Genomic DNA, 9,728 nt, shown 5'->3' with positions numbered 1-9,728 from the left:
AATTTGACAAACGAATGAAATGAAATGAAATTTTGAGTTTTACGTCCCACGGTTATGCCGGTTAGACTAATGGAGACGGTGATAATGAGTAATGAATGAAATGGTGGAATGAATAAAGTGGGAGGAAACGGGAGAACCCCGAGAAAACCCACGCACACGGAATTTGACAAACGAATTTGTTGTACAATTCCCCTAATGAATTCTTGCAGTTACATCGGATACATTGTTTCCCAACGTTATTATTGTTATTTAGTTTCACCTTTAATTTCTGTAAACACTCATCCTTATCTTCCTCCTCCAATTCCTTTAAATAATAACTTACTTGTTATTCCATACAAAACCTAAAGTTGTCTAGTAAGTTATTGATCATCTCTTGTTTATTAAATATACCTGCCAAGTCTTGGGTAATATGGACGTCCAATAAGAAGTAATGTTCTTTCTCTAATTCTGGTAGTATGTTAGGTAAGTGATTTAGTAAACTGGTAATAGGAAGGTTTCAAAAATTATATTTTATAAGGAGCTACAACAGGTATCTTGTCTTTTATACTTACCTCTATCTTATATGTTTGTATAATTTGATTCATACCTCTAGCTCGTTTTGTATTAGAGTCGAGAACGAATGGTAAGTCGGCTTTCACACCATGTTGTGCTACTACCCAGTTGGTGAAAATAGATCTAAGAAAATAATTACACGAACCACAAGAGTCTTTCTCTAACAAGGTCTTAACATTTAATTTTCCCTCACAATGATGGAAGTCTGTACTTTTAACAATCATAATGGTATTGCACAAGGATTCTGTAATCTCTCTTAAGTAATCTAGTCTAGATTCTAATTATGTATAATCTAAGTCACCAATATTTGTTAATAGATTGTTGTTGTGTAAGTTTTCCTGTAGTAGCCATAGATTAACACCGCTACCGAAACACCGGTCTCTGAATCCGCAGAAAAATATTATCTTCTTATACTAGCATCGCCGAGCAACTCAATACCTTCCTTCCAATTTCCTCTGCTCCGAAATCAACCGTTTTTGTTTAGCTTCACGGAGGTGTTTGACCGTAATATATCTTTTGTCGGAAACGTGCCCGTCTCTGAGGCCGAGGGTTTCGGTTTATGTTATTTTGCTGTGTGGTCTTAATACCGAGGGCTTCTGTTAGTCTTACACATTCGTTTCTTAGAGCCGGTTGTACCAAGTAGAGTCTCCGTTACAACTTCAAAAATAACCAAGTATGTTAGGGTCTTTGTTGCCGATAGTTATTGAATGAGAGAGCTGAACTCAAGCTATAATTCTTTGTATCTGGGCAGAAGGAAGTTCACTCAATCTCATTTGTAGACTAAGATGGAATGAATTCAATGAAATGACGCTGGTAGCCAATATCAAGCACAAATTTAATACTGAGTGAAAATCTACCATATCTAAAAAATGGGTGAACCAAATCTACCATAAAACCCAAGAAGAAAATTGGACAAAAGTGACCCAGATTTTTCTGACCAAATCCTTTAGTTATTGATGAAAGAGGGTGTTGATGATTCAGACAATGACAGGGTTTCGTACGATTCAAATAAAGATCCAGCCTTTGTTTTACCTAACGAACAGAAAAGCCAAAACGTAACTACAGATGAGAATCCGGAAGTAGAAGAAAAAGAAGAAGACGAAAAAGTCTTATTTGGAATGTGAGGTACAGCAATCTGTTGTACGAAATTTTCTGCCGCAGAGTACGTAACAGCACTTCTGTTTGGATAGAATGAAGAAAATGACCCTCCAAATGCCTCAAGTAGTATGGAACCAAGAAGATATATCAGACCTTCTGCTAGGAACACCTTTTTTGCATCAAATGACGTGCAAAAACTCTAGGCAACAAACCAAAAAGCACAAAATTTGGGTTCTTTTCTTCGATCCTACTATGATGTATTCAATCGTAAGAAATACAAATCTAAAGCTACCTAAAATAAGAGCCGGACTATCAGCTCACACAAAAGAAAGTAACTACAGTGACACTTATATCGAAGAAATGAATGCCCTATTTAGGTTGGAGTCGCTCTCTTCTCAATTTTGAGTTCAAATGACAAATAAATAAACTTTTTGTTTATAAAAGACTGTTTTAGCCGACCCATATTTTCGACAACAACGTCTGAAAAACGTTTCAAGACTTCGCTTATGTGTTTGAGGATCCACGACGTCACAACACACTCTCTAAGAAGAGAGATGGACAAACCTGCTCCTACATCGGAACTGTTTGAACAGTTTATCTCAAATAAAGTGTGTATTCTGCATCACCAAATGTAACAGTTGATGAAATGTTAGTGTCTTTTCGATATAGAAGTGTATTTAGGATTTACATGTCCAGCAAACCCGGAAAATATGGAATAGATGTCATGTGTTCATTTCAATCCAAAAATCGTACCTCGCCAATGGTTATATTTACACTTGGAGAGACAGTGACGGCAGTGGTCTAAGAGAACAAGAAATAGCTCTCAGTATACCATGTCAAGGAATTATCAAAGTCTGCAAGTCAATTGTGCCTAGTAAGAGGAATGTCACGGCTGATAACTAGTACTCATGTATGGAGGTTCTCGTCGAACTTCAGGAAAGACAACTGATCTACGTCTCTAACATAAAGAAAGACAAGAAATTCATTCCACAAGAGTTTCTTCAAAATCCAGATCAAAAAGAAAATCGCTCCCACCGGGTTAAGAGATAAACCACATTGCTAAGTTTTGTACCAAAAAGAACAAAACAGTTGTTCTTGCATCAACACTGCACCATAGTATTGAAACTAATGTCGAAAAGCAGAAGCCTGAAATTATATGTTCTTACAACGGAACGAAAGCTGGTGTCGATCTTCTATATATGAACTGTGCAGTCTTTTCTTCCGGTCGAAGAACAAGGCGCTGGCCTCTGGCTCTGTTTTACAGAATATTCAACATTGCTTGTGTGAATGCTTTTATTTTGTATATTTTATACAAGGACAGACTCTTAATGACGCGATTTGTATTTGTCAAACAACTTGAATTAGACCTCATAATTCCCCGCCTTCGTAGAAGACTTGCTATTCCAAGTCTTCAATGAGATTTGAAAGATAATATAAGGAAGATCTTTCCACAGGAACAACCATCACAAGATAAGGAAGCAGACCCGAGTAAGAAGGTAGACCCCAATGACCGCTTAGAAAAAAGGGAAGATTTTTCAAAATCTCTATCAGCGTGAAAACGCAAAACTGCCTATATAATCTGCAACCAGCCAATTTGTATTGAATGTAGCAAGAATGTTTGTGTGTTTTGTGCAGTAGAAAATATCGTGCAAGACTGGGAGAATACCAAGGCCTTTTTCTATGGCAATTGACTTTACTATGAATAAAAATATGTAACTGCAGTTTTATTCCTAAACTAATGCGTAATGTGTAATGACATAATTATTCAGTTTCTCATAATTGTACTATTGGATTTATTTTTAAAATATATTATACTATTTCTCATTTTTGAAAAACATTTCCCAAAAATTAGTATGCGCATAAAAATGTGTAATAATTTTGTATCTGATAACCGACCGACCTATAGCTACAACTTAACTTAAACTAAACTAACTTATGTTTCTTGTAAGTGGTTAGTTTAGCTTAGCTTACGTTATGTTAAATATATATATATATATATATATATAGCTACCAGTTAAAAGAATAAAAAATGTTTTGTGTATTTATTTAAACAGTTGTACGTAGTTAATAAGGATATTTATTATTACAAAGAACAAAGCATGGTTACTTAGGCAATATTATGTGCTAACTCTACTGTACTACACTATTATTTAATGGTTAAATTACAAATTTTAAACACAAGGCCTCACAGACCGAGGGTGTTAAGTCTTTCGTCAATTGGCTTGGAAATGTTACCATTATAAAGAAAAAATTGAAATTATTAATTGTTTGTGGCAAGCTTTAAGTAGAACAGGAATGCTCTAAAAGTTGCCTGGATACCCTTGTGTATCCGAAATCCATATACAGATTACCATTACTAAACACATTCTCTATTTTAGTAACTTTTCCTCGATAACAACTAATTATAAAGTTCGGAGATATACTTATTAGTTTGTAAGGGAGATGGGTGGTTATCTTGTTGCTAGGCTATTGCTTCCGCCCATAAGCAAATTTATATATATATATATATATATATATATATATATATATATATATATATATATATATATATTAATATATATATTAGGGTGGTTCTTAATTTTCGATTTCCGAATTTCTTTGCTCCGAACCCCTAAATTGGTTCCATGTCGGACTAAATTAATGTGAAAAAAGTGCTCAATCGAGGAATATTTAACCGACCCCCAAACGACCTAAACATCTGAATGATTTACAATGTATAGTATATGGCGAAAGTTTGTAATAAACTCTTGTAACTTAAAAATGGCTGAGGGAAAGGAATCATATCTTGGATAGAGGTTGTAAAAGTAGGTCCATAACTTATTAGTGACCGACATGAGGCATATCTTTAAGTCCACCATGTTGGATTCGGCCACAAAATGTTAAATAGAAATGACATCGTATGATATATCATTTTGAGGTAGCTTTTGACGACAAACAGACGTTTGTCTTTATTTTCCATTTATCTCTGAACATGTAATAATTATCAACTATGGAAAATAAAAGCTCGGAAGTAATAAAACTTAATATTTCGAGAGTTTATATCTCTGTACGGGCTGCAGATTTATAAGATTGTTGAATAGTTTTCCTTATTTGAATTAAACCATAAAGTAAAGAAGGAAATGTACATGTTCATCTATTTGGAAAGAAGATGTTAACTTTCAACGTGGGTTGAATATATTGAAAACATTGTGGTGGCGAATGATGTTGCAGGGAGGTGTAAACTGATACAAGAATACGGGAACATTTTAACAAAGGACGAAAAAGGAAAACAATAGATATTGCAGATAGTCAGTGAACACAGAAAAATGTATCCAGGTGCTAGAAAAATTGGCTTGATGATGCAGTAGAATTTGCCTAATTATCCACAGCCGTCAGCTTTCTTTTATTATCATTTTAAACATTCATTATAATTTCATTTCATATAAATAATTTCAATATAGGCTGGTGTGTATTTCGACGGGATGTAATTATATAACAACATATATATAATTATCTCCTGTTACATGTATGTAATAGTTTATTAATATTTCAGTATTAATATAAAGAAAAAACAATATTGAAAGATAATAAACTATTATTTCAAAGCTAAAAAATTGAATGACCAGAGATAAGTTGACAATATAGGAAGATATGTTTTATAATGAAAATTTACCCAAAAACGATGTCACAAAACATCATTTCCATTTAAAATTTTGGGTCCGAATACAAAATTGCGGACTTCAAAATGGCAGCAATCATGCTATTTCTCATAGTCAGATGTTGATTACTTCCAATCCCTGTATCCAAGATTTGGTGCCTTTCCCTTCAGCCGCTTTAAAGTAAGAAGGGCTTATTCTAGAGTTTTTCTATATATTAACATATAGGATATGCATTCAAATTTAGGTCGCTTGGGAGTCGGTTAAATATTCTTCGATTGAGCCCATTTTTTTCATGGATTTATTGGGTCTGACATGGAACCAATTTAGGTGTTGGGAGCAAAGAATTTAGGAAAAAACAATTTCGCCATGTAATTAAGAACCACCCTAATATATATATATATATATATATATATATATATATATATATATATATATATATATATATATATATATATATATATATATATATACATCCTCCCGGCATTGTCAAGGCTCTATATTTGTATTTTACATTTAAAGTTGCAACCGGGTGTTTCTCGCTGCCGTATTCGGTTGCCCGATCATCACCATTGTTCTTTGCGCGCAGAGTAAGTTCGAAGAACTGAAAACGTACTCTACACACAAGCAGGTTACTGTTGTGAACTCGGAAAGCCTGCTACTTCTGCTTGTCAAGGTCAAAAGGTGGGAGAAAAAAGGATGTGTAGAATGTAAAGAGGGTGCAACAGTGATTGATACTTGTAAGAGACATATTCACTTGTAGTTCGTGCACATTCCGCCTGTAGCGCTACTGTGCCACAACATATATGGTAACTGTATAACTCTTGTACACCGCTTGTAGGTCTATTGGCGTAAGTGACGACCGAAACTATGTTGTCAGCTCTGACTCCGGTAAGGACCTGCTGTGCTGCTTTTGCTTTTCTATTTAATCCTTTGTCATTTGTGAGACGCCAAGCATGTTGTTTTTGCTTGTTGCACGCGCTGAACGGGTCCCTGCGGAGCGAAGCATTTTAGAAGTTAACTACATATTCTTGTTTTGGGATAGAAATATAATAAGCGCTTTGAATTATAATACGGTTTTAAATTGGTTAACTGTTGAAAAAAAAACAAGAAAAGAAAGTTGTTCTTGTAAACGTATATTAGTCGAGAACGTAGCTGCTGACAGTGTTGCAGGCACGTAGCCAGGAAGGGCGGGGGGGGTCCGTGACATGAAATACTGTGGTCATCACAAAAGGGGCTCGATCACTCTAAACTATTTTACTGGAATATATACTGGTTCGTTTAGCCAGGATTTCGTAACGCTGGGGGGTGGGAGTGACATGAAATTCTGAAAGCCCAGTACCTCGATCAATCTAAACTGCTTTAGTATCAAGAAATATTGGTTTGTTATGACAATAAAATGAGGATATGTTGGCTAGTATTTTAATAACAAACTATGAAGAATTATAAAAAAAGTATTGAAAAAGATTTCGCAATATTTACGTTCTTCTGTTTATTCAAATATAACAATTTTCCTTTCGTTATGACCTCAATTATTATAAAAATACATACGGAATACTGTCTTATAAACTATCTTCTAATATAAATAAAATAAAGAGTTTGTATGTGTGTTAGTCTGTCTGTGTGTGCCCTGGGGACCAGACGAGTGGACCGAGAGTTACCAAATTTTGCCCAGGGGTACCTTCGCCCAGGCCCCAGATCAAGACGAAGCGTTTTTTCAAATTTCGAAACAGTGGGGTCTCGAAACAGGGGGCGTTTACCGGAACCGGTTTGGGAACCAAACAAATTGACCGAGAGTTACCAAATTTTAGTCACGCATACATTGGTCCAGGCTCCAGACCAAAGTTAAACATTTTTGTCGAAATTCGAACCAGAGGGTCTCAGGGGGCTTTTACCGGGACATGTAAAAGTAGTAGAAAATGACCGATATTTATTTATTTATTTATTTATTTAACAATCACCAGATTCTGCTCAGAGGACATTTTACATTGAATATCCAACAACATTAACAATGCAAAGGATTTGGGAAGTTTCGCCCAGGGCCTGTTTAGTAGGTGCCATCCCGGCATTTTCCTGGTAGGACTGAGGGAAACACTGGAAAACTTCAGTCAGGATGGTAGGCAGCGGCATTCGAAGCCACGACTTCCCGAATGCGAAGCCAACGCTCTACTACTTGAGCTATTAGTGTCGAATTCATATTTTCGCGGTCGCTGAAATCAATGGTGAAACTCCAGTCGCATTAACTTCCAAATTCACGCTATTCGGCTCCGGGCCGGGTTCACCGGAGGGGAGGATGAGATACCAAGACAGTAGTATGCATACCTAACTACGAGCGCAGTTTTCCCCTCCTCCTCCTAAGTACTACAAAATTATGAACCATCACTGACTATTACACTTTAACACAGAGGGATACCCCAAAGTGAGATTGAATATGCTTTTATGACATTTAAAATTATAAAACTTACATCTAAAATATTACAATGGAATCCTACACAAAATATTCATTGCAAAAATTTATTGCATTTTAATCTCCAGTTTATAAGCTTTCATTTGACACTTGAATCGTGAAAATCCGTTAATAATTAGCTTTAAAAACTCAATGAGAAGGAATACATACAACTCTGGAACAGGCGATCTGTCACTGATTCATTTTGAACGATTCCAGTACAAGCACAGGACCTTCCAATTCAAATTTCTTTCCTTCTCCTCATATCAACATACATATATACACATTAGCCTCTCTTCCTTCAACAGAACTTTTAGCTAGCAACTGTAAGAGCGCTCTATGTGACGTAGTCTCCTCGAAGGAGAGTACATCATACATGACGTCATTTAATCCGTGACGTAGTCTCCTTCGGGGAGAAAACGTAATACATGACGTCATTGAATCTCATGGTTCTCTTACCAACATACAATCCTTTAGAGAGAGCATGAGTATAGAAGCGGTAAATTCAAAATATATAACAATAAGATTATCTATATCTTGGTTCCTATTGAATATTTTGGCAATCTGATTGCATTTTTGGATAGCCCATATATGTATTGCGGTCTGCATACTTACATGGGGCAAGTAATGCGGGATTACATAACTTCTGAAATTTCAGGGGCAAAAAAGGAAAAATGCTTATACCATTATTATTTATCAACCGATTTTCAAATTCAAACGACAATCAATAGAAACGTAAAAGTACTATTTTATTCATGTATAACTGGTTGCCTAATTTTTAATAATTTCACTAATTATTGTTAGTTTTTAAATAATAAAAAATGCTACCATAATTACAATAAAATTCTAAGACTTTTTTAAAGAATAACATTTTCCCCAAAAACTCAAAAATAAACCCATAAAAAATTCCCGAAATTTCGAATTTGCTATAACATCATCAAATATTAACCGATTTTCAAAATTCAAACGGCAATCAATGAAATGAAATGAAATCTTTAAGTTTTACGTCCCACGGTTATGCCGGTTAGGCTAAAGGAGACGGTGATTATGAGAAATGAATGAAATGGTGGAATGAAGAAAGTGGGAGGAAACGGGAGAACCCCGAGAAAACCCACGCACACGGTGTTTGTCCACCACAAAGTTCACTTGGCGGGAGCAGGGTTTGAACCCGGGACCCCATGCACCAGAGGTGAACGCTCTACCACTGAGCCACCGCGGCGCCCTAACGGCAATCAATAGACAAATGAATTTCCTATCTATTGAATGTCTTATAAATTGCATAACTCTAAGGATATAATTACAAAAAGCTCAAATAAATCTCTTATTTATACATGTATCTTAAAAATTTAAATGGCATTATGTTCTGTATATTCAAAGGTCTTAGTTTTTATAGTCTTGATAGTATAAAACATACTTAAAACATACTTAAAATTACAAGTTCGGATATTGATAATGGAATCTTCTGCTAACCTCGTTCTCAATAGGAAACAATGACTTCTTAAACTCTGTCCACTGATCATAATTCAAGCTGAATAGACAATCGTTAATATCAAAATCAAGTTGAACTTGGGTCTGCACATTTTTCACAATTACATTGAAATTATTAGTAAGTATAAATTTCTTTTGATGATCCATTCTATTCTCTCCATTTTTTTACTTCTGACGACATATTTTTGTTCATTTTTATTATTCTTTGGATTCACATACAGAATTCAACAGTTGGATAATTATCTTTTAAACCAGTGTATTTGCTTTTTATTCCATCTTTAACGATCTCATCAATCATTTTATCTGTTAAGTGTTTTGTAAATCTAGGTGGAAGAAATACCTTAAACTCTTCACATTCAACTAAAATGCTCTTTCCAAACTTAGTTTTAATCTTTTCCATTTTCACAATCTTATATTCTGTATTTAATTCTAATTCTCTTAATCCAATAACCTGTTTTTGTTCAAGACTTCCAAGTTTATCTAAAAGCTCAATATGACTCGCCATCGTA

Source organism: Thermobia domestica, chromosome 4 (assembly GCF_964235325.1).
Source record: "Thermobia domestica chromosome 4, izTheDome1.hap1.1, whole genome shotgun sequence".
Classification (NCBI taxonomy): Eukaryota; Metazoa; Arthropoda; class Insecta; order Zygentoma; family Lepismatidae; genus Thermobia; species Thermobia domestica.
The sequence above is the reverse complement of the archived record's forward strand: the minus strand, read 5'-3'. Positions refer to the sequence as shown.